Source organism: Nyctereutes procyonoides, unplaced genomic scaffold, assembly GCF_905146905.1.
Source record: "Nyctereutes procyonoides isolate TBG_1078 unplaced genomic scaffold, NYPRO_anot_genome, whole genome shotgun sequence".
NCBI classification, from domain to species: Eukaryota; Metazoa; Chordata; class Mammalia; order Carnivora; family Canidae; genus Nyctereutes; species Nyctereutes procyonoides.
This window is the reverse complement of record NW_026575046.1, coordinates 38,142,403-38,168,789: the sequence shown is the minus strand read 5'-3', so window position 1 is coordinate 38,168,789 and position 26,387 is coordinate 38,142,403. Positions and strand designations below refer to the sequence as shown.

Genomic DNA, 26,387 nt, shown 5'->3' with positions numbered 1-26,387 from the left:
TCTTCAGTTGGCTTTTTCATTTATTTCTTTTTATCAGCCTTTCCAAAATTCCCCCACAAGGCTTTTACTCACATTCATTGGTGAGAAGCCGGTCATACACCCTTACTTAAATCAATCCATTGCAAAGCAGATGGGACCACTCTGATTGACTTAGACCAAACATGAGTCCTTTCCTGGGGCTAGGGATGGTACCCACATCCTGTGAAGCACATGGTCACATAGAATAGAGTGTATATCTGAACAAAATTAAAGTCTTGTTTTAAAGGATAAAGGAAGGAGGAATGGTTATTGTAAAGGCAATCAATGTTATTTGCTATAAGGCAAAGCTATGCAAATCTTAGTGATATTGCCACCAAGATGAAAGCTTGTACAGGTGCCTAAGTTCAAAAATATCATATGCTCCATAACTGGAGAAAAAGCAGGTACCTAACCTTGGCTAAGCTCCCCGAAAGTCATTGATAAATTGGAGAAATATTAGAAATACCTGTGACTCTGAATATAAAACCCAAGGCATTATTATACCATATGCAGACTGTTTCTTCAATTTGCATAATTATATACTCCTCAAAAACTAAGCATTGCTGCCTATTTAAAAAACAAACTACAAAGCAGTATTAAACATACATTGCTAATTTGTTTTTTTAATTTACGTAGGATCTTCACAAAGACATGCACAACTCTATAGATACCGAGGCTTAATAAAACCTTCTACCTGTCTGAAGAGAAATCAACGGAAAAGAAAAGCTAAAACCAAAATTTTTAGCTAAAGAATTTGATTTGATATCTGAAAATTACCAGTAAGAGACCTTTCTATTAAACTCACTCTAAAATTCACTGTTATATGTGTTAACATCATTCCAGTGCAGGTGATTGCTTTGTGCAGCCAAAAAAGATAACATTTCCTTAGAATGTCCCCCATTCTGTTTGAGTCACCTATGAGCTATGAGTGTTCTTACATTTGAATATTTATAGGAAGTGATTGAAGAGATGCCGACAGACTTTCTTGCCCCCAAATCTATTAGTGATCTACCTAAAACATCCACACAAATCCCTGACTGGGGCTTTGACGGTCTCAGCTATAATAAAATCTGTTACTTGGCCAAGGTGTACTATTTTTAGACACTTCAGTTTGAGTTCATCTGTTAGCCCCAGTGATGACTGATACACAGGATACAGATGTGTATTCACATCCAGAGAAGTCCTCCTGGAGCTATATTAGAAACCATATATACAAGCGTAACTCAGAAATAATACGGGTTCAGTTCTAGACCACCAAAATGAAGCAAATTGAATGAGTGCTTTGGTTTCCTGGTGCATATAAAAGTTATGTTTACACAAAGCTATAGTCTATTAAAAGTGCAATAGCATTATGTCAGAAAAAACAATGTGCATTCCTTAACTTAAAATACTTTATTACTAAAAAGTGCCTAGCCATCATTGAGCTTTCAAAGAGTCTTAATCTTTTTGCTGGTGTAAGGTCTTGCCTTGGTGCTGGTGGCTGCTGATAGATCAGGGTGGTGGTGGTTAAAAGTTGGAGTGGTTGTGACAATTTTTTTTAAATAAGACAACAATTTGGTTTGCCTCTTTAATTCACTCTTCTTTTCACAGTTTCTCTGTAGCTTGTGTTTCTGTTTGATAGCATTTTACCCACAGTAGAACTTCTTTCAAATTTGGAGTCAATCCTCTCAAATCCTGCCACTGCTTATCAATGGAGTTTATGTAAATATCCTAAATCACTTGTTGTCATTTCAACAATCTTCACAGCATCTTCACCAGGAATAGATTCCATCTTAAGAAACCACTTTCTTTGCTGATCCATAAAAAGCAACTACTCATTCATTTGTGTTTTATCATGAGATTGCAACAATTCAGTCCCATCTTCAGGCTGTACTTCTCATTCTAGTTCTCTTGTTATTTCCACCACATCTGCAGTTACTTCTTCCACTAAAGTCCTCAACCCCTCAAAGTCATCCATGAGGATTGGAATCAACTTTTTAAAAAATAGTGTTTGTGTTGTTATTTTGACCTCTTCTCATGTATCATGAATATTCTTAATGGCATCTAGAATGATGAATCCATGTCAGAGGTTTCAATTTACTTTGCCTAGATTAATCAGAGGAATCACTATCTATGGCAGCTACAGGCTTGTGAAATATATTCTTAAATAACAAGACTTGAAAGTAAAAATTACTTGAACTGTAGAATGGATATTGCATTAGCAGGCATGCAAACAACATTAATCTCATACATCTCCATCAGAACTCTTGGGGGCACTGTCAATGAAGAGTAATATTTTGGTAAAAATATTTTTTTCTGAGTAGTAGGTCTCAACAGTGGGTTTAAAATATTCAGTAAACCATGTTGTAAACAGATGTTCTGTCATCCAGGCCTTGTGGTTCCATTTATAGAGCACGGGCAAAGTAGATTTAGCATAATTCTTAAGAGGTTTAGGATTTTCAGAAGGGTAAGTGAGCATTGGCTTCAACTTAAAATTACCAGCTGTATTAGTCTCTAAAATGGAAAGTCAGCCTATCTTTTGAAGCTGTAAAACCAGTCATTGACTTCTACTCTCTAGCTACCAAAGTTCTAAATGGCATCTTCTTCCAATGGAAGCCTATTCTGTGTACTTTGAAAATCTGTTTTTTAGTGCAGCCATATGCGTTAATTATCTTAGATCATCTAGGTAACTTGGTGCAGCTTCTATATCAGCACTTGCTGCTTCACCTTGACTTTTATGTTACGGAGATAGCTTCTTTCCTCAAACCTCAAGAACAACTGCTGCTAACTTCAAACTTCTGCAGCTTCCTCACCAGCCGCAGCCTTCACAGAATTGAGAGTTAGGGCCTTGCTCTGGATTAGGCTATGACTTAAGGGAATGTTGTGGCTGATTTGATCTTCTATCCAGACTACTAAAACCTTCTCCATATCATCAATAAGGCTATTTTACCTTCTTATCATTTGTGTATTCACTGGAGTGGCACTTTTAATTTCTTTCAAGAGCTTTTTATTTGCATTTACAACTTGGCTAACTGGTCAAAGGTACCTACCTTTCTACCTGTCTCACCTTTTGACATGCCTTCCTCACTGAGCTTAATCAGTTTTAGCTTTCAGTTTAAAATGAGAGAAATGTGACTCTTCCTTTTACTTGAACACTTAGAGGCCACTGTGGGGTGGGTTATTAGTTGGCCTAATTTCATTATTGTACCTCAGGGAATAGAAAGGCCTGAAAGGAGGGAGAGAAATGAAGGAACAGCCAGTCAGTGGAGCAGTTAGAACATATACAACATTTATTGATTGTTTGACATCTTATAGTGGCATGGTTTGGGGCACCCCAAAATAACTACAATGCTACAATTACTGATCACATATCACCATAACAAATACAATAATAATGAAACAGTGTAAAATATTTCTAGAATTGCTGAAATGTGACACATACACATGAAATGAGCCAATGTTGTTGGAAAAATGGTGCCAATAGACTTGCTCATAAACCCTGGGTTGTCACAAAACTTTAATTTGTAAAAAACACATTAGCAAAACACAAAAAATGAAATGAAGTAAAATTGGGTATGCCTATATAAATGTATTTATATGTATCTATATATAAAATAGGGATAAAGATATGGATAAACACAATACATATATGTACAATGTCAGGTAAGTGAATTCCTTTTAATACAAGTTATTCTATAACCTGCTTTTTAAACTCATCAATACATTACAGACATCTTTCCATGGCAGTATATATGTATTTGTGTACACATCACTTTTTTTTTACCGTAGATTAGCATTATATCTCAGGAATGAATGGTAATCTATTTATTCAACTCCCTACTCCATGATATCTATCTTTGCAAGTTTCTATTGTTGCTGTTTTAAATTACACCAAACATTCATGTGCACAGGGATCTATCTCCACACATATGGTTATCTTTTTAGTTAAGTTCCTAGAAGGGGGAACTTGATCCCTGGGTTAGTGAAGTCAACCAGCTATGTTAAAGGGAGAGTCATAAAGGGCTAGACTCGTGATGCTGGACATGGGTTATCAGATCATGGGCCCTTTGGGGCTTCCAGGTACGCCTGTGAAGCCTTCAGCTCCTAGAGAAGGGAGATGTGAAAAGACAGGAGGAAGAAAATGGGACAAAGTGCATGAACTTTTAACTTTTTTAATGCCACATTTTTATACTTTGCCATCATGGAACAATAAGGGAAGTATTATTATTACAGGCAATTATACTTATTTTTATGTTTACTTGAGTAATTTCTGTCAATCCCTAGATTGACAATCCCTAGAGTCCTCTAGACTATAAAGTCCCCATGAGTAGAAATCAGGTCTGGTTTTCTGTTGTTGTTCACTAATGTGTACTGAATGCCTGACATATTTATTATTGTATAGATGTGTTTTGGGGGGTGAGAGAGTGAATTAATTACATAGAGAATATTTCATTATGGAAGGGATTTGGAAGTTCCTAAAGAGTGAAGTGTTGGGACTATATTTTCTTCCTAATCTTCTACCCAATGCCCAGTATGACTTTTGTCTATTATACTCTCTAACCCATAACAATGGAAATAGAATGCAGTACAACTCCAGATGTATCCACTACCTTAGGACAAAAGATAACTCTGTCTCAGGAAGTAGTATATAAAAGCAGATTGTTATAAATGCACCATCCCTGTCAGTCAAGATTTATCTTTAATGTAATTCACTCAACCATTGACCTTAGGATCAACCTATTTTTATGACCAGCATTTGATTTATTTTTCCCTTATACTTCCTTTTCTAAAACAAGGTAAGGTTCTTTGATATTATGAAAATCAAGGAAGAAATGGACTTAGAGATGTGACTTTATACTAAATTCTAGCTATGGCAAAATAGTGGGGTTCTATAATGTGCCAATTTGACTTACTCCAAAACACACTGGAAAGATGTCATTTTTTTCTTTCCATAAATGATTCATATTTGCCTTTTCTCTTTCCAAAAATGTTTCCTATCACATCATTCAGGGTTTTATCTAAGTTTCTTGAATTCTTGTCATCCTTCCCAGATCAGTGAGGTAGTTTTCATGCTTCCTATGTCTCTTAACATCTGTCTGCTATTCTGTGCTCAGCCAAAGAACAAGCTAAACAGAGACACCCTACACTCATCAGCAAACAGAGACACCCTACACTCATCACCAAACAATGATTCTATTGGCTCCTGGGCTGCGAGTAGTATTGACCCTAGAAATCCTCAGCTACCCCCAAGGAAGAAGAGAGATTGCTCTTTGACTTTTCAAAGTGGAGTCTGTAGACAAAAAGCATTAGCATTCTCTGGTAGCTTCTTAAAATGCAGAATCCCAGGCCCCACCTCAGACATAGTAGATCATAATATACATTTCTCAAGACCCTTGGGTATTTGGTTATGTACCTTTTAGATCTAAAGGACAATCTCTTGGAGCCATTCTCCCTGATATCTTCCTGTTTCCAAAGTATCTCCCTGCTTTAACCAACAAAATGAAGCACATATAAAGCACAGAATAACTAAAAGTGTGTTATTTCAATAGCTCACATCATTATCATATTAGGCAAAAAAATCTTTCATACCAATTTAAGGACCATTTTTTTCTATTTAAAAATAACTACTTAGTCCTAGAGACTTTTCATTATCTTCAAAGCAATTCCCCCCTCCCATCCTCTCATTTGTTCAAAAACGGTAGCCTTACAATAAGTTCAAATCATGGTTAAAAATGAGTAGTAAGATAAAGTGATCTTTGGTGCTCCCAGTTCCTCTTTCTGAGCTATATCCTCTGATCTCTTAAGGATTCCAGTACTCTCACTCTCACTCTCTTACCTCAAGCAAAATCTGTTCTTGGTACAGCACACAATGCCAGCCACTTATTTTATATGCTTTCACGGATTTGTTCTAATAATTTTTAGTCATATGTCTCAGGATGAAAGAAAGTCTGAGTCTCCCATTAAAGGAATATTACACATGAGGAAGGTGAAGAGATAAGAAATATTGAACTCTATATTAGAGTTCGCAAGTAAGTTTCATATGAGCAATTGAGAGCTTCCTGGAGCTCTGTGTTAAAACGGATTCTGAAGCTTCATCTGGATTCACTGAAGGGTGGGGGATGCATTATGCTGAATCAGTGATGCCTTCTCTGAGTATGGAAAAAAGATGGAACCATACATCAGCCATATAATGTTTCATAGTAACATTTACTAAATCTTTACCTGCCATACATTGTCAAGCTACTTGTATGCTGTCTCAGTTACCTATTGCTAAATAACAAATCACCCCAAAATTTATTGACTTAAATATTATTCATATTTATTATCACATAGTTTTTGAGTATCAGGACTCTTTAAGTAGGTTTCCTGGATTCCTTTTCTCAGAGTTTCCCATAAGGGCACAATCAAAGTATCAACTGAGGCTACCATCTTATTCAAAGGTTCATCTGGGGACAGATTCACTTTCAAGATCATTCATGTGGTTATTGGTAGTACTGAGTTCCTTGATGGCTGCCACACTCAGGATCTCAGTTTCCCACTGGTCATTGTCTAGAGACAATGCTCACTTCCTTACCAGATTGCTCTCACTATAGGGAAAGCATGCAATAAGAGTGAGAATATTAGCAAAAGATAAGTGACAGTATTTTGTAACCTAGTTATAGAAATGCTATCCCACCACCTTTGTTTATTGCACTTATTAGATATATAAGTCTCTATATCCACTCAAGAGGAAGGTGTGAATACTAGCAAGTGGGAATCACTAGGAGCCCTTTTACAAGCAGCCTGTCATTCATGCCTTATCCCATTTAATCTCCACCTGACCTCTCAAGATATGTACTATTATAATCCCATGTTTACAAGTGAGGAAGCAGGCATAGAGAGGCAATGATTTATTCAAGATGATATAGCTCATAAGGGACAGAGCTGGGATTTTGATCCAGGTTCACTTGACATTAAAGCTGATGTGATGGTTGCAACACCTTTTGCCATCTCTAGAATTACTCTACAGAATGATCTTCAAAATGTTTTGACCATGAACCCCTATTAGCAAAAATTAAGATCCCTTACTATATGGATACGTATTTATAAAGTACATCTTAATTTGTAATTAAATATGAGGTAAGCTTACTTGTAATGTGATTGTGAAGAGTTCTTTTATCCATACCACAATGAATTGTCTTACCCTCCCCTGGGGTCACTCACACATTAGAGACTACCAAGCTAATACCTTTTTGGCTGTGGCATTCTATGATCCATGACTCCCTAGTAGACAGTTAAGTGGGCTGGTTGGAGATACATTTGGAAGCTTCTGCTATCCAACCACTTAAAAAGGGAAAAACTGGCTGTCAGTTGCCTCTTTACCCTGTGATAAGTATTAGGAGAAATGTTGAATGAGTAAGAGATTTAATAATTCCTTCCTCTTACTTGGTTTCATCAAGTCACATAGGGAAGGAAAGTGTAGAACTGGAGCAGCCTTCTCCCAGCTCAAAGCTGTGGGGCTTCACTGTGGGAGAAGGAAAAAAAATGCCTTTAAATCTCCCTCCTGAGAGGCTTGAGGGGTGGAAAAAAGTGCAGATGTAGTTTCCAGCTGAAGCTCTCTGCTTTATAAGGAACTATTTATTATTGTCTAAAAAATTATGTGTGTTTATTTGAAATAGATAGTTCATCCACATGGTAAAAACATGTTTAATGCATTGTGGATATCTAGTGATAACTAAGTTTTCCCCACAGCCTATCTTCAACCTCTCTGCTCTCCTCTCCTAAAATAACCAGTTTGTATAGGTATATCCTTCCAGGGAGGGTCTGTATCCATTCAAATATACACATGGATGCCCACCTTTTTTTGTATCCCAAATGGTTTTCACCTTGTTCTATGCCTTCGTGTTTTTTTACTTATTTTTTCTTGGTGATGGTGTTACATCAGTACACAAAACCTTTCTTATCCTTCTTAATGGCCACATAATATTCTGTAGCCTGAACACACCAAAATGTATGTAACCAATCCTCCATATATGGATACTTGGTTTGATTCCAGTCATTGGCTCTTACAAACAGTGCTGCAATAGATATATCCTTTAGAGAAATATTTGGGTAAACATTTGGCTTTCACTCTTAGTGTCCCATAGCTTTTTACTGACCACTTAAGAACTATATTGCCATTATTTGGTCCAGGTTGGGGTATAGCTAAATAACAGGGACATAGAACCACCTCTGTATCTTCTAAATAATGCTCTGAATAGTGCTCCCCTTGCTTCCATACTTAGTATCTTAGTTGAATAAGCCCCCAATGCTACAATGTGACTTCCCTGGAAGACTAAAGACTCCATCTTCTATCTGTGAATTTCCCACTGCAGTCCTGGGAAACAAGTGTAAACTCTGCCATGGACTAGATAGCAGGGGCTTACCATGGTGGTATGTGTGGCCTTGAACAGTGGCAGCATGGTATAGTGGGGGAGCTTCAGCTTTCAGGTCAGTGAACTGTGTGGGCAGTTCCCCAAATCAAGATAGTCACCAGAAAGTAGGGGACTGTATGCTGGCTAGGCACAAACCACGGTGGTCACTCTAGGGGGTGCTCAAGCAGACCCTTCATCAGTGACCCTTTGTCTTTATCCCTTATATAGCTCTGAATTCCCCTGCCTCTCAGGTCCTCTTTCCACAGTAAGACTAGATGATCTCTAAGATACCATCCATCTCAAGCTTTCCCCAACTTTGAGATTTTCCATCACATGTCGGAGAGGGAGGTGTCAGACTCAGACATCTGCCTTTACTTTCTTTGATCCCCATCGTGTCAGATCACTCAGAACTCACCAGATGTGAAAATCTGGCCCTTCCACTTGCCTTCCTGGCCAACTGCATGTGGAAATTATTCAGTTGCCCAACTGAAATGCCTTCTGAACACATTTTTGCTCTGATTTTCAAATCCGCACTCTGGCCAGGCTGGCAGACATACACACACACACACACACACACACACACACACTGAAATCGCAGCCTCTGGGTTCTGACTGGGCAAGATTTTTGACATGTACACAAACTGTTATAAGCATATGAATGACTAGGCTGATTGTATTGTTCCCTTCTACAAAGGTCACAAAGGGAAATCCTCAACAACAAAACAGCAGAGGCTTCATTTGAGTTCCTATTTGATTATGTAGTCTGTATGAGACACGGAAAATTATGAGGAAGAGCACAGGACCTGAAGTCAGTCTAACTGGTTTAGAACCCCATTTTAAGCACTCAGTAGCTCTGTCACCATGACACAGTCTTGACCTCTCTGAACATCAGTTACCTGATCTACAAACAACAACAACAAAACAGTATCCATACCTACAAAAGGGCTATTATGAAGATCTAATGAGGTTCATGGAAAGTACTTAGACTAGTGCCTGGCACATAGTAAAAACAAAGTACTAATTGGCTATTCTTGTAGCTATCCCTATAAGATTGTTTCTCCCCATTTCATAAGTGTGCAAACACAGATGCAGGGAGGTAAAAAACTTGCCGAACACCAAAAGTAACAGAACTGGGAATTAAACGTAGGTCCATCTGTCTCATTTTTTGGGTGCCTCCTAGGTTCCAATGCACCGGGAATAGAGAAACAAGTGAACAAGGCACCATCATGGCCCTCATGGAGCTGGCAGTCTAATGAGATGCCGTGGAGCTCCTTGACATACCTCCCACCCACTGCCTTTCTGAGGCTGCCCCTGGGCACCTAGTTAAAATGCCCTCTGAATACGTTTGACAGTAACTGTGATAGCTAGAATTTACTCATTTAATCTCCTCATTTAATGCTCATTTAATCTCCTCTGCAGTCTTGTAAGGCAGCTACTATGATTATCATTTTATAGATCAGAAATCTGAGGTTTGCAGAAGGTAGAATGACTTGTTAAGGTCATGTAGCTAAAATGTGCTAGAGCTAGTATTTGAACCTAGGCTGCATGCTAGCCCAGTTCATTACATTATTTCCAAGGAGGCAGGGTGACCTGTGACTGGGATAGGAGCCTGAACAAGAAGCTGTGTCACTGCTGTAGCCCATATGTAATCACATAATTTTTTTTGTTCCCTGGGCTCCTGCAGTTGCTCTCCAAGGGTAAGAAGTACTAGAAGAGACATTTAGTCATGGAAACAAAGAAATAAAGCACTATTTAATTAAAAATCGGGCAGTGGGACTTAAACTAACTCTTCTCTCCTAAGCCCCAATTACTTGCATTTTCAAGGATCCCTGTGTCAAGGGGCAAGCTCCCATTGAATCAGCCAGTGGCAGATATTGGCCCCCTTCAGCCTGTGGAAATAGGGCTTGACTTGGCTCAGAGCAGACAGCCGTGGTCCCAGGAGACATGCGCAGGGACCGAGCTGGGAGTCTAGCTCATAAACACAGCCACGGCCTGCTGACTTTTGCAGTGCCTGCATATCACAGACAGGGCTGTGTTCATAGGAGTTGAACAAACTTAGTTCTGACTCCCTGATTCGGAAGATTCATCTGAATCTCCACAGGCACCTGGTGGGTCTAGGGAACCGGTGATGCTGGTAATAAGTAAAATGACGCCAATATGATTTCCCCCAATTTGTTGCCTTTATTCATGGCTCACAGTTACCAGCCAGCAAGGGAAAGTCTGCACAACCCTAAGGCATTGTGAGATGGTTGTTGAGGAGTAAAGTCAAGGCAGAGAAGAGAGACTCCCTACAGGAAACAAAGAGGCCTTGCCCTTCACTAACAAAGCCGAACACAGCTAGAGCCTGAGCTCAGGTCCCTGTTACTCACAAAAGAGAACGCCCAGCCAAAACAGAGACCAGATCAGTAATTGTGTTCCCAAACTGAAATTAAGAAATCTAAAGCAGTAAGCCCCATCTGGATCAACTCCAGCTGTCTTTCAGTGTGGACAGATCACCATAGGAAAACATAAGTGACCACCCAGGACTGTGCAAAGAGGCCGAGAACAATTGATAGAGCCAGACAGGACGTCATCTTTTTCCAAGAGCTTACTGACATTTGAGCCTTGAAGCACAGGGCAGGGATGATATTGGGTATTTTAACTCACTTTATATGTCTATAAACTGAGTATCCAGGCAGATTATGAGATCTGCCTAAAGCCATGCAGCAATTTGGTGGAAGAAACAGAACCAAAGCTCCAAATCTCTCTGCTCCCAGTGTGCATTTAGATTTCACTGGCATCTCCAGGGAAACATGAGAATGTGAGCAGATACTCCACATAGGCAGCATAGCCTGGGAAGCCCTCAGTCCCTATTTGCCTTCATTATGTTGCTGAGACTTCTGCTTACTCTTCCCACAGAGCCAAACGGAAGACCAATGTCATGTACTGTGTATGTCCACCTCTTAGGTTACACTGGCAAAGCTCCTAAGGAATCCCAGTGGAAGAAAACATTCTCTTGAATGAAAGCCCCTGAAAAAGTCTGCTGTACCTTCCTACTTGTAAAGCACTACATAGAGTGTAATGGAATAAGCAGAAGAGAAAAAGCTACCTCTGCCCAATGTGTGCTTGCTGGAACCGAGCAGATGTTTCCAGCAACCAGAACTTGCCACTACACTACTGCAGAATAAACCATAGTAGGGTGGTTAAGAGTCAGACAGTATGGGATTCAAGGCCAAGATTTGCCACTGTCTAGCTATGTGACTCTGGAAGAAGATTAACTGTTCTGCTGTAATTCTTCCGCTATAGGATGGAGCTACTATGTACCTAACAAATGGCACATGAATTATCTAGCTGAATAAATGGGCCATCTCAGTAGTAGGGTCTCTAGAGCTGGAAATGCATCCAGAAATCACCTCATCCAGAATTTCCCAAACCTCATTGCACACGACCTCATATGAGGTCCTATCTATAAATGCATATGCCTAGACCCCAGACATTCCCATCCCATGGAGCTTGCTTTTATGCTCTCAAACTCAGAGACCTCCCCACTCCTTTGATAGGCAGTTACAAAGACTATCTAGGGCAAAAGTGAGGTACCTCCATTAACAACATCTATAATTATTTTTCAAAATTTCTGAGGATAGAAACCAGGCTTCTATTATTTTCAAAACTGCATGGTTGATTCTTAAGTAGTCAGATTAGTATTGGTCCTTAAAATGATCTCGGGGGGGCCTGTGACCTAAGCCCTGGGAGTCCAAGAAACTTAAAGTTCCCAGAACCATAGAACTCACTAGCAAATCATACTAATAATAATCAATAACAAATATCAGCTTTTCTGATTTTCAGTCTAATGACCTTACCAAATAAATTAAACTAAATTAAGGAAATAACGAATGCTGTTTTGTTGCCTCAAGTGTGGGCTGTGTGTCCTGGTCTATGATATATTAGCAACTGTTTAGAGGTATCATCAGATTTCTCCCTAAGGACTTACAGTATACATCTCAGAAACCTAAACCCAGGGAGATGTGCGATCAGTCTGAGTGTTGAAGCATTGCTGCCCTGCTCCAGAGAAGGCTGACTTTTTAGGACACAAGGCCAGAGCACAAGCATCGCAGCTCCCTCCCACAGAGACCACTTCTAAATGTCTTCCTGGGTGATGACAGGCATCATGCCTCAGATGGAAACGACCAAATCAAAAGAGCAAACCAGGCACCCGAACCAATAAGGGATGGCACGTGTTACCTTTCTAACTCGTGGTTAGTTTTAAGAAGTCCTCCTTTTCCTGAGAGGTGACCAGGTGTCAAGAAATATGCTGAGTACTGAGATAACTTTAGCAGTCCTACAAGCATAATACTCTTATTTATCCTTTAGTCTCATTTATCAATGCTTTTTATTTATCATCATTGTAAGGATGAGGAAATATAAGCATAAGGAGTGGGGATCACAGACCTAAGATGAGCATGAAGGCACATAAAAAAGAAAAATGGAACATTCCTATCTTTACTTAAAGTAAGCAAATTGTTTATTAAAAGCATTTTTAATAAATGCCATAAATATTAATGACCTTTCCTTTAAATAACAGAATATTTGTCGCCCTCAATATTTCTTTATGCTTCAATTCCCTCAGTTGTAAAATAAGGATTCATAATGTGCCTGCTTCCTAAGATTATAAAGATTGAATGATTTAATGCATGAAAAGTACTTAGCACAATGAGTACATCATAATTGTTCAATGAATGTTAGATATTATAATTGCTCCTAGACTGCGGTTTTGTCTTCTATTAAGTAGTAAAATTACTCAAATCTAAGGATGAAAACTATAGTGAATGGTTCATTTGAGTGCATATATATATATAACAATTTATACAATATGGCTACCATTTAGGGCTTTAGACACTGAATCAGTTTTTTATTGCTATGTAACAAATTATCAGAAATTTAGGTTACAGCAGCATTCATTTATCATGTTATAGTTTCTATAGGTCAGAAGTCCAGGCAAGGCATGACTGGGTTCTCTCCTCAGGGTCTTACAAGGCTGAAATCAAGGTACTCATTGGGCTCTATTCCTTATGGAGCTACTTCCAAGCTCATTCAGGTTTTTGGCAAATTCAATTTTTTGCAGTTGTAGCACTGCAGACTCCATTTCTTTGCTAGTTGTCAGATCTGGCACTATTTTCAGATTCTAGAAATTATCTACATTCTCGGCCATGTGGCCCCATCTATCCATCCATCTTCAAAGCCAGAAATGGAAAATCTCTTTCCCATCAAAGCCCTCCCACACGTCAAATCTCCCTTGCCAGTCCCTTTGAAGAGCTCACCTGATTAATCAGACTCACCCAGAATGATCTACCTTAAAGTCAGTGGCTTTGGTACCTGTGAATTACATCTGTCAGACCCAATTCCAACAGTCCCTAGAATTGTATTTAATTGAATTAATAGGAGAAGGCATGTATAGACTGAGGGCCAGGAACCTTGGGGACTGTCTCAGAGTTCTTCCTACTATAGATACATTTTCTCATCAACTCTGGCTTGGATCAAAGCAAGATGGGGCAGTAGAATAATGAGATGAGAATGACTTATTTTTTTTTACATGCAGCTTGTGAAATAATTCTTTAAAGATTATTTTCATTTGTTTATAATTACACCCTATATATAGGACACCCAAGACCCTTGGCTAGCACTTAGTAGGAAAGAGGGTTAAGGATGCTAATGGTAATGTATTATTAGACCCTCTAGAAATAATCCCAAATACTCCTCAACACTAGCTGCACATCACTTAACCTTTTCATACCTATTTTATCACCTTTAAAAGGAAGAGATGGGGCAGTGCCGGTGGCGCAGCTGTTTAGTGCCGCCTGCAGCCCAGGGCGTGATCCTGGAGACCCTGGATCGAGTCCTACGTCGGGCTCTCTGCATGGAGCCTGCCTGTATCTCTGCCTCTCTCTCTCTCTCTTTCTCTCTCTCTCTCTCTCTGAATAAATAAATAAAGTCTTTAAAAAAATAAAAGGAAGAAATGAATGTTTACCTGACAAGGCTGACATTAGAGTTTAAAGATTTTTTATGTAAATGATAATGCTGATGAACAGCTGTCACTTCTTGCAAGCTTACCAGGTACAGGCACTGCACAGACTTCTATGGGCATTGTGGTGTATCACTGAAAGTGTGCAGCTCCAGAACTGAGGCCAGAGCCATGATTCAGTCCCAGCTCTATCTCATTGGGTGAATTTGAACTACTCAGAGTCTCAATAATTTTAAAGAATGGCGATGGCAATGTGTGAATGTAAGTGTGAACCTCACCCTAAATATATGATCAGCATATAAAACAGGCTTTATATAAATACTTTCTTTCTAAAATTGAAGTCATTCATTATTTTTCCCCTAACTATATGCCACCTATTCATGCCACCTGCATATCATCTATTCATTAAATAATTTTTTTCATATCCATGCCATCATGGTTTTGATGTACTTCACTTTCTTCTAAGCTTATGTTAAAATAAATGCACAACTGTCAAAAGCATACTGAGCAAAGTTACCAGGTATACAACTAGAGATAAAAATACTGCATGTTGAGAGATACAGCAGTAAGGATATGAAAAAAAAACATCTTTTTTTTAAGATTTTATGTATTTATTAATGAGAGACAGAGAGGGGGGGGGGGCTCCATACAGGGAGCCTGATGTGGGACTCAATCCGAGGACTCCACGATAACGCCCTAGGCCGAAAGCAGACGCTAAACCACTGAGCCACCAAAGGATCCCAAAAAGACCCCTTCTAAACAAAAAAGGCAGTGCTCCTTAAAGTCCTTGAGAAATGAACTGAGAGCTATCCAGATTTTAAACAACTTAATTTTGTTTTTTGAAAAGGTGCCTTGGAGTCGAATTCATCTGACGTTTAAACTAAACCTAGGATATAGAAATATATATAAAAGAAAATGAAAATACACCCAAGGCAGAACTCATACTCAGCTCTTTCTAATACTAAAATTCATGTTTTTTCACCTTACAGCAAAAAAATGGGGGCGATGGGAAAGAGGAAGAAGAGGGGAGTATGGGAAAGTGGAGAAGGAAAGCTAAAAATACAGAGAAAGAGTGACAGGCAAATGGGCATCTAGAGAGACAGAAAGAGAGGAAAGGGGGAAGGAGAGAATATATTAGGAAAGAAATGTGTGTGGGGGATTTCGTAAATCCTTAAATAATTATAAACCTTTATTATCCATACTTGGGCTCCTACGGGTCATAAAATGCAATTACTACTTAACACTTTTCACTGTTTGTTAATTAAGTAACTGACCTCTTCAGGTGTTTTTTCCTCTTAAGCGTTTAGAACCCCTCTTACCATCCACATGATACAGCTGCACAGTAGGGCAAAATTATGAACGGTCCAACATGCTCATCATCAGGGCAGGGTGACTCAAGGGTCTGAAAATCAGGCTGAGATCCTTAACGGAATCCCTGTCCTTGGTCTAAAAAGTGGCCACACTAACAGAATTATGGTAACCAACTTATGATCCTGAATGAGTGAATGTGGTGGTTTCAGTGTTTCTTTTTGACTTTCTACTTCTTGCTAAGTGGCTCTCAAGAGGTGGATTTCTTGCAGCCATTTGCTTCTACAAGTAGAATTAAATTCTCTGCCTTTGCCACTTCCTGTCCCAAGAAGCCCGGCAACACTGACTGCTCAGCACCTAGGGAAGAACACTTTCATTCTATATTTTAATTAGGCCCTGACATCTGGTGTGGACGGAGTGCTTATTTGCACACCTGCAGGCTATTGGCTGTAAAGGAACCCAGCCTATCTAGAGATTACTCGTGCAGATGGAGACTGCAGTCATTTAATTTAATAGAGCAATTGTGTGGGCCTTGTAGGATGTGCCGCAACTGTGAAATGTGAGCCCCATCTCAATTCCAGGTACTGTGCACTGTTCCTTATGTAACACACAGTTCACCTCTTCAGTCAATCTTCATAACAAATGCAGTCAGTTTAAAGAGGAGCTTGGCAATAGAGCAGTCTTGAAAACCTTTCAAGGGGGGAGCAGGAAGAAAGGTGGAGCTCCTAGGAAGCAACTGAATATATAGAGACAATGAAACTTGCCAAGGATTTAAATGATCCTCTTCCCTCTGTTCAAACAGATGTGCATGTACCACTCCAGCCTCACCTAATGAGCCTCTATCTGTGTGCAGCAAGAGGGCACATCTGGCACCAAGACAGAGGCAAACGTGACAGTAGAGGTCAGAGTGGCCTCAGGAGCACTTGTGTTTCCATGACACTGGGGACAGTCTCTTACTTTCCCATGACGGACTGCCAGCTCAAGACTGAGGCTCCTGTTTTATGGAACTTTGTCTACAATATCTGTTTTGTTTCCCACTATATCCCCAGTACCTCTCATGGGATCTGATAGTTTACGTGCTCAATAAGTATTTGTGGAAAGAAAGAATGAATGATTAGTCAGCTGAGGTTGTATTGCCAGACCATTGAGACCCATTAGCTTCCTGAATGCATCCTTCTAGACATTCTCAAAGCTCTGGGCCCACCTGGGTAATTTATTGGAAATTCCGCCCATCAGTGTGTTCACTGGCTGTAAAAATAGGGATGTTTTTAGTTAATTTATATTGTTGCCAAATTATCTCTCGCATGCCTATGGAATCCCAACTCAGGTACATTTTTGCTGAGAAGAAAGAGCACTTGTAACATAGAGGCAAATGATACAAAACAGGAAAACACCTAAGGTTACGTACTGATTAAATGTTGGAGGGGTTTAGAGGAGAGGGAATTCCTGTGGCCCAGGAAAATGAGAAAGTCCTTGCTATTGGTCTTAAGTATGGGTAGTCAGAGGAATTGTGGAAAGTCTTCCAGATAAAGAGGAGAGGATATATAAAGTGATTAACAGCATGCATTATGGTCAAAGCTCTCTTATATTCCCAGTTTTACTAATTTCCAGCCACATGAATTTAGGTAAATAGCATACTCTGTCTAAACCTTAGTCTTCTTTTTTTTAAAGTGAAAATAATTATAATTATGCTGCATACATTCCAGAAAGCAAAGGATGCCTTGCAAAGGATAGGAATCTTTGCACTAGGATTAGAGGATTTAGAAACATTCAGACATATAGCAAATGTTGAATAGATAACAGTGATAGCGATAGGAGTAGCAGATGATGATGGCAATGCCAACAATAGCCAAGACCCCATAGCACAAGGTGCTCTTTCTGGAAGGAAGGAAAGAGGCTCACGCACTTGGGGGTGCTAACAGAGTAGGGAACCAATTCAAGAAAACCTTGAAAGAAAACTAAAGTGACAAAGAAATGCTGAATGATAGAAACATTCAGGACAGGAAAGGAAAAGTTTACTTGCAAGGAGTGCAAGGAATACAGATTTGTGAAGATCAGATTCACCAAATCCAAAATACAAGTGTTTAAAGGAATATATCCCCAAATTGCCAAGGATACTAAGTTTATATATGTCTGTTCCTGGTGGAAAAACAGCAACTTCCTCATGTGACTATCCTATTCATAAAGCTCAGGACATTTCCAGACATCAGCATAGCAAACATCTGGGATTAAATTGCTTTGTTAAGGTTTCAAGGTTTATGTGAAATAATCAAAGGTCTAACATTTTAGGGACCAGAACCAGGCAGAGAAGGACTGATTCTCCCCTCCCCCAAGTATCAATTTTTGCTTGTACTAAAGTAATAGCTGTAATCCATTTCATGGACACAGATATTTAATTCCAAATCAAGGATTTGGGAGTCAGACAGATGTTTGTTCAAATCCCAGAATTATTATTAAATGGCACTGTGAGTTCAGACAAGTTCCTTAATCTCTCTGACATATAGTCTCGTCATTTATAAAAAGGGGATAAAACTTCTCTATTATTTTTTATGGATTGAAATATACATAAGCACTAAGCACAGTGCCTGACATGTTAGGAATATTCAGTCAGAACAAGTTTTTCTCCCATTGCCCAGAGCCGTGCTTCCTCATATTGCCCATGTACCTCAGGGAAGATGCAAAGGTGAGAATATCAATCCTAATGAGCCTGGAACTTCTCCACTAAGCTTGGAAAATCCCCTGGAAACTCAGTGGAAGCAACGTGTCAAACTCCAGACGTCCTTTGCCATGTTCTGGACAAATGTGTCTGTGTGGGAGAAATAGCACTATCGTTGCCCTCAAGTCAGTCTTCAGCAAAGTGAGAAAAATAAAAATATATAACAGGCTTTTCATAAAGTGAAATTAACTTAAGGACTATCATTTGCATCATATCATTCCTAACATCAGAATAAAACCACATGAGTATAAAGGTAGTTTGGGGTTTGGGTTTTGTTTTTCATTTAATTGGAAAAGTAAGACCTCAGCAATCCTAGATCAGCTCCCAACATTTCTTTGGAGGTTTTATTATACCGTATAATGTAAAAGATAGGAATCCTTGCCTACAAAACAGAAAATCTTCATTTTGCTGATTGGGACATTAGTGGCAATCACAGTACCTTTTATCCAGGATTATTGTCTTTGGGTATATATCAGAAGCAAGGTCATGGGAAAAGAAGGATTCTAGTCTACTTGGTTATTGATTTTTTCAAGCTTGCATGCACACGATTTAAAACCCAGTCACACCTCCTTTCACTGAAATACCAACACTGCCATTGTGTTTGTGAAGTTCCTGTTACCCATAAGTAAGTGGAGGTGCTGACTTACATTCTGAGGGTGGCAGATGCTCAGACTGCCCGATTTGCCTAAAATGAGAATGGAAGTTGATCTCTTTCTTTTGATGTTTTGAATTTGGGAGTCCTATCCTAAAACTGCTGGCCTTTTCTTCTGTTGTCTAAGAAGGCTGCTCTGAGAATATTTGTGAAATGCTGAAGTGTGGGCCAAACCCTCTCAGAACAGGGCATCAGTGCTGCCTCTGCAGTTGTGGCAGTAATGTTAGTGGAAGCCCAAGGACTCCAGAATTCCTATTAAGAAGATTCTGGAATAGAGACAGCAAGCATGGGGACTGAGTTAATATATTCAAAAAGGAACAGAATTAAGTAAATAGGACAGTGTTCAGATTTCCTCTCTGGAAGAAGGTGCTTCTGAAAGGAAAGCAGTTTTCCTTTTATGAGGATGGGAGGTAAGCATGAAACATTTGTATGAAGGTGATGACTTGAGATGGTAGGAGAGGGCGTAGGAAAGAACAGACAGATGGATATTCCTTTGGGTACATACTTACTGTTCTTACCCAGCCTATTGCCATAAGCATCTACAGAACATGCTCTGGTGTTGGGAAAGACTAGATTTACAAAGACCTCAGATGTGCACCCATGCCCTACTAAAATCAGTAAAACACATGGAGAAGCAAATTCTTTTTTAAAAAAAGTGTTTTATTTTCTTTGTGTATATTCAGTTAAAGATAACTGGACATCATTTATGGAGGACAAAGCTTTTCTCTTATTATCAGTGTTAGAGCCTTCGAATAAGCTACCATACTTACCTCTGCTTCCATCATGATACAATTTACAGACTGAGGTGTTATTTCAAAATATGAATTGCCATTTCTGGAGAGGCTTTGGGAAAAAATCATAATGTAGATTGATCCACCAGATACCAGGCAGGGTTTTCCTTATCATGAAGGGTACAGTATATTTAATGGTATCTGTGCCTAGAATTCTATGAAAAGGTAGATAATAATGCAAAATCAGAGAAAATAATTACAGCTTAAAAGGACCCAGGAAGACAAGCCTAGCCTTTTTTGCAGATTCTTGAATCATAAATATTTATGATTCATAAATATTTATTTATGAAAAAAACTCTAAAGATTACAATGTAAATTATCATGGATTGGGTTGCTGAATTGATGGTTATTTTGTAGTTATCAAGGCTGAGACTCTAAAATGGCCAAAGCGAGCTTTGTTAATCATCCTACTATTTTATGGGTTTCCCAAGAAAACCATGTACAATGGCTAACAGTAAAGGGATGCAAAGTACTACATTATTAGGAGTTTGAAAACGTTACAAAGCTCTGATAGTTTAGATTGAATCACGAGGTTTACTGAGGTCTCAGTTATTAATCTTTCCTAGTCCCTCTGTCTTTCTACTCCCTATCTGAATCTTTGTTTTTGTTTTTGTTTTTTAGAGAGGAAGGGAGAGAGGGAGAGAGGGAAAGAGGGAGAGAGAGAGAGAGAAGGAGAGAGAGAGAGAGAAAAGAAAGTGAGATTGAGAATTCCAAGGAGCCTCCATGCCAAGCGCAGAGCCCAATACATGGCTTGATCTCACAACCCTGAGATCGTGACCTGATCTGAAATTGAGAGTCTGATGCTTAACCAACTGAGCCACACAGGCTACCTCTATTCCTCATCTAAATCTTGACCCAGTATTCCAAAACATGCCAGTAGGAAAAGAGAGATGGTAAGGCCCCTCAAGAGTCATGTCCACTTGCCCAACAGAGAACATTGAATCAGAAAAGGAAAAGAGGCTAGCAGACTCTCCCAGTGGCCAGGCCTGCCTACTTCTGCTTACCACACAGAGACAGTAAGACAGAAGTGTGAGAAAGAGACTACAATTTTTCAGGATACAAAGACCTTGACAGCTAGTGACCCCTATGTCAATGCTTTGATCAGTCAAGAAAGCATCCTTTCTTGCCTTGCAGAGGAACTAGGAAGAGAAAGGACGGGGGAAAAGCTTCCGGTTGTAGGAAAATGATTCTAGTGTGTAAGTGTTTCTGCCTCTACAGTAATAACAATGTCCACCACATTTTAAGTATATACTATGTTTAGATGCTGTTCAGAGGTCTTTATGTATATCATCTCATTTAATTTTCACTGCACCTCTTGTGCTCTTGGCATTATAATACACATGTGACAGACAAGAAAACTTAGGTCAGGTTCACCTACTTCAGCTATCCTACTCAGTGTTTAAATACCCACTGTGGGGCTCCCGGGTGGCTCAGTGGTTGAGTGTCTGCCTTTGGCCCAGGGCGTGATCCCCCAATCCAGGATCGAGTCCCACATCGGGCTCCCTGCGAGGAGCCTGCTTCTCCCTCTGCCTGTGTCTCTGCCTCTCTCTCTCTGGATCTCTCATAAATAAATAAATAAATAGATAAATAAATAAATAAATAAATAAATAAATAAATAAATAAACCTTTTAAAAATATATATCCACTGTGACATGTAGCCAATCACTGTTGAAGTAATAACAGAAAATATACTTTCACCACCACCCAACCCTTAGGCAGCTTAGGTAACTGGTAATTCTAAACACAATGAAGTTCCCCCTGCTATTGAAAATGTTATCTCCCTACAACCTATCACAATGAACTATTTGTATCCCTGGTAGCCTTGGCTTTCAACCATGGTGATTTCCCCCCATAGACATTTGACGACATCTGGACACATTTTTGATTGCCACATTTGGGAGCGTAGAGTACCACAGATACTGTAAACATCCTACATGCACACAATAGGTCCCCCACCCCCCAGCAAAGAATTATCTGACTTAAAGTGCTGAGGTTGAGAAATCCTGCTTTGTTGCCATACACAGTTAACTGAACTACTTTCTACGTTAGCCTTTAGATTTCTAGAGAGAGCAAAATGTTATTCTAGTCCCTCCCCAGTATGCACATTCCTTCCTTACCACACTGACTTTCCAGTCTTCTGTTATCTACTTGTTTTAACATTCCCCTTATTTAAGAATGGAGGCTTAGAAAACTAAGTAACTGCTCAAGATCAAGTACTAGTGAATGACAAAGCCAGCACTAGATCTAAGATTACCTAGTTCCTATTTCAACTATCCTCCAAATACACCATGTCTAATCTCAATCTGTTCATTGGGAATAAGGGCGAATAATACAGTATCTCTGTTCTTAGAAAGTTTATCCTCCAGTGTACATTAACTCAATATATTCCCTACCCAGTTATGAATAATCTCCTCTTGTCATTTGATTTGGTCATATCTACTTTTAAAGCCAATAAAAGATTCAAATAATCCAGGCCTTCAAGGAAAACATGATTAATTTCATGTCAGATATGAGCCTGTACATTTAGATCAATAAAAGAGTCCAGAAATGTACACACATACATATAATCAATTGATTTCAACAAAAACACCAAGGTAATACAATGGGAAAAGGATAATCTTTTCAATCCATGGTGCTAAAACAATTGGATGGTTATATGCAAAAAAAATTAATCTTAAATACTTACATCATAAACAATTAACTAAAAAATGATCATAAATCTAAACATGAGATCTAAAATTATAAAACTTCTGGTGGAAAAAAACTAAGAGAAAATTTTAGTGACCTTGGGCTTGGCAAAGATTTCTTAAATATGGCACAAAAGAATGAACTATAAAAGAAAAAAATCAATTCAGGTTTCATAAAACCAAAAGGTGTGCACTTGAAAAGACATTGTTATAAGAATAAAGCTGTAGACTGGGAGAAAATATTTGCATGACATATCTAACATAGGACTTATATCTGAAATATGTAGAGAACTCATAACTTAAAAAAAAGACCAGTAATCAAAAAAAATAGGGAAAATATTTGAAGACATTTTACTAAAAACAAATCGCAGATAGCAAAAAACACACAAAATATATGCAACATCTTTGGTCATTAAGGAAAGGCAAATTAAATTCACAAGGAAATACCACTGCAACCTACTAGAATGGTTAAAAATTAAAAAGACCACACATCGCTGAGAATGTGGAGCAACTAGAACTTTCATACACTGTGGTGGGAATGCAAAATGGTAAAAATCATTTTGTAAAGCAGTCTAGAAGTTGCTTAAAAAATTAATTTTATAACTATATACCCATTTATACCCAATTATATTGAATTAATTATATCCCCACTATTCAACCTAACAATTCCCTTCCTAAGTACCCAAAAGAAAAAAGAAACTTCTATTCCATTCATATAGATAAATGTTTAGAGCAATTTTATTTATACTAGCCCAAAACTGGAAACACAAATACTGTGGAGTATACACTATACATACAACAAAAAGGAATAAATTACTGGTAAATACAAGATAGATGAATATTAAAATAATTGTGCTGAATAACAGAAGACAAACACACCCCCCATCTCACCCCCAAACGTTATATGATTCTATTTATATAAAATTATTAAAAACACATGTCTATAGGACAGAAAGGAAATCCAATTATTGAGGACAGACATATGAGGGACAGGGATTTATAAAGAAGCAAAAGGAAACTTTTGAAGTGATGGATATATTCATTATCTTGATTGCAATGATTGCACAAATGTATACTTATGTCAAACTCATGAGATTGTACACTTTAAATATATATAGTTTGTTATACATCAAATATACCTCAAAACTGTAGAAAAATGAAATAAAGCAAAATAAAGTATATCTATGACAAGGATAAGAGGCTGTGTCCTTTAGCTTCCTTTTCATGTATGAGGGGCTGCAACCCAATGGAGAGCATGTTTCTATCCCTCTAGTGCTAACCAGAGTGGTCATCACATGACTGCCTGCTTCTCTAGTGCCAGGGTCCTGCAGTCTCCTGACCTTGATCATCTCTAGAAGGTTCTTCTGGTGCAGTCATTCAGTGCTCAACCAGCCCACAAAGAACTAAAAAGGCAGTGATTGTTTAGAAATTGCACATCAGTGACATCAGTGGCCTCATCTTGGGTAATCTTCATTATTAAATATGGATTGAGTTACACCAATCATTTTAGAGTCAAAGGCATAGCTTAGAGGTCATAGGAGTCCCAATTTGCTAAATACAGTGTCTGAGCACATATGTCACTGCCACAGAACCTTACAATACATCATCCTTGAGTTCCATTTCACATCTTTATTTGTACCCCTGATCTTTGAAAGCTTATTTGTTTTGACTTTCCATTGTCTCTTTCCCGACAAGAAACAATAAAATCTTGAGCCACATGAAGACCCCAATTTGTCAAGACATTTATTTCCCAGCAACCTTCTCCTTGGGAATAGGTTAACTATGTGTTTGAGACTTGGGAATCTATATGGATGATATTTGGGATGATGATTATAATGCTCTTGGAAAAATTTCTATCATCTTACCAACAGCTTTCTTTATGTCTGTATATATTAAACAGAAAGTGGTCATAACTGGAGGATCCCTGAGTGGCTCAGCGGTTTGGCGCCTGCCTTTGGCCCAGGGCATGATCCTGGAGTCCCGGGATTGAGTCTTGCATCGGGCTCCCGGCATGGAGCCTGCTTCTCCCTTCTCCTGTTTCTCTGCCTCTCTCTCTCTCTCTCTCTCTCTCTCTCTCTCTCTCTCTCATAAATAAATAAATAAATCCTGGGATCCCTGGGTGGCGCAGCGGTTTGGCGCCTGCCTTTGGCCCAGGGCGCGATCCTGGAGACCCGGGATCGAGTCCCACATCGGGCTCCCGGTGCATGGAGCCTGCTTCTCCCTCTGCCTATGTCTCTGCGCCTCTCTCTCTCTCTGTGTGACTATCATAAATAAATAAAAATTTTAAAAATAAATAAATAAATAAATAAATAAATAAATAAATAAATAAATAAATCCTTAAAGAAAAAAAAAAGATTGCTCTCCTGTGCAACAAGAGCCTGATACATCTGGATCTGGAGTCAAACTGGATACAAAATGATGGAATAAAGCTTCTGTGTGATGCCTTTGGGCATCCAAGCTGTAAGCTTCAGGGCTTGGAATTGATGGGCTGTGTTCTTACTAGTATGTGTTGTCTGGATCTGGCTTCTGCTATTCTGAACAACTCACACCTACGGAACCTGGACCTTGGGCACAATGACCTGCGGGATGATGGAGTAAAAATTCTGTGTGAGGCTTTGAGACATCCAAACTGCAATATTCAGAGGCTTTGATTGAAATACTGTGGTTTGACCTCCCTATGCTGTCAGGATCTCTCATCTACTCTTAGAAGCAACCAAAACCTGATAAAAATAAACCTGAAACAGAGTACTTTAGGGTATGAAGGAATGATGAAGTTATGTGAAGTCTTGAGGTCTCCTGAACGTAAACCGAAAGTTCTGGGGGTGTGCAAAGAGGCATTTGATGAGGAAGCTCAGAAGCTGCTGGAAGCTGTGCAAATTAGCAATCCATACCTCGTCATTAAGCGTGATTATAATGATGATGATGAAAATGGTTCCTGGTGGTGGTGTCCCTGATTTGAAGAACCCGATGTTCTTTTTAAAAGTAAAATGAAGGTCTCAGAGTGACTAGGCTTGGGGCTCTTAGCTTTAGGTGCTTTATGCCCAGACTGTTTAAGGTCTGTTAGATGTAGATGAGTCACTTCTCTGTAACATATCTGTTATACTTCACATGGGACTGAAAGGCTATAAAATAAAATGAAAAGCATAAAAAAAAGAAAGTGGTCATAATTTATACTATATATGACAGGTTGCCTGCTGTAGGAGAAAGTATCATAAACCTTGGACTCAAATCTGAACTCACAGACCATAATTTCCTCACTGCATGACCTTGGGCAACTTTCTTAATGTTTGTGAACCTCAGTTTTCTATTCTATAAGTTGGGGTGATTGTTGTAAGGGCTTAGTAAGATATTTTCTTTAAAGAACTTTGTACTAGAAGAAGTCATAATATAGTCAGTTTAGTCATTCAGACCATGGAATCTGAAGCAAAACACACTACATTTTAATTCTGACCATACCACTTAACCTGCATTACTCTGTGCCTCAGATTCCTCATCTGTAAAATGGTCATAATATGAACACTTACCTCATAAGGTTGGCATGTGGATTAAATTAATTAGTAAATATAAAACATTTACGACAGTACCTAGAACAAAATGAGGATTCAATAAATGCTGTCATCAGCATTATTTTTTTTAATTTTTTTTTATGATAGTCACAGAGAGAGAGAGAGAGAGAGGCAGAGACACAGGCAGAGGGAGAAGCAGGCTCCTTGCACCAGGAGCCTGACGTGGGATTCGATCCCGGGTCTCCAGGATCGCGCCCTGGGCCAAAGGCAGGCGCCAAACCGCTGCGCCACCCAGGGATCCCTGTCATCAGCATTATTATTGTAGTTATTTTTTATGAT

At 39.0% G+C, this 26,387-nt stretch overlaps 1 protein-coding gene across 4 annotated transcripts in view; it reads left to right on the top strand.

Annotated features, from left to right (window-relative positions):
• ATP10B (ATPase phospholipid transporting 10B (putative)) overlaps positions 1–26,387 on the top strand; it is a 311,023-nt gene that overhangs the window by 122,733 nt on the left and 161,903 nt on the right. The gene's annotated exons all lie outside the window — the stretch shown is intronic.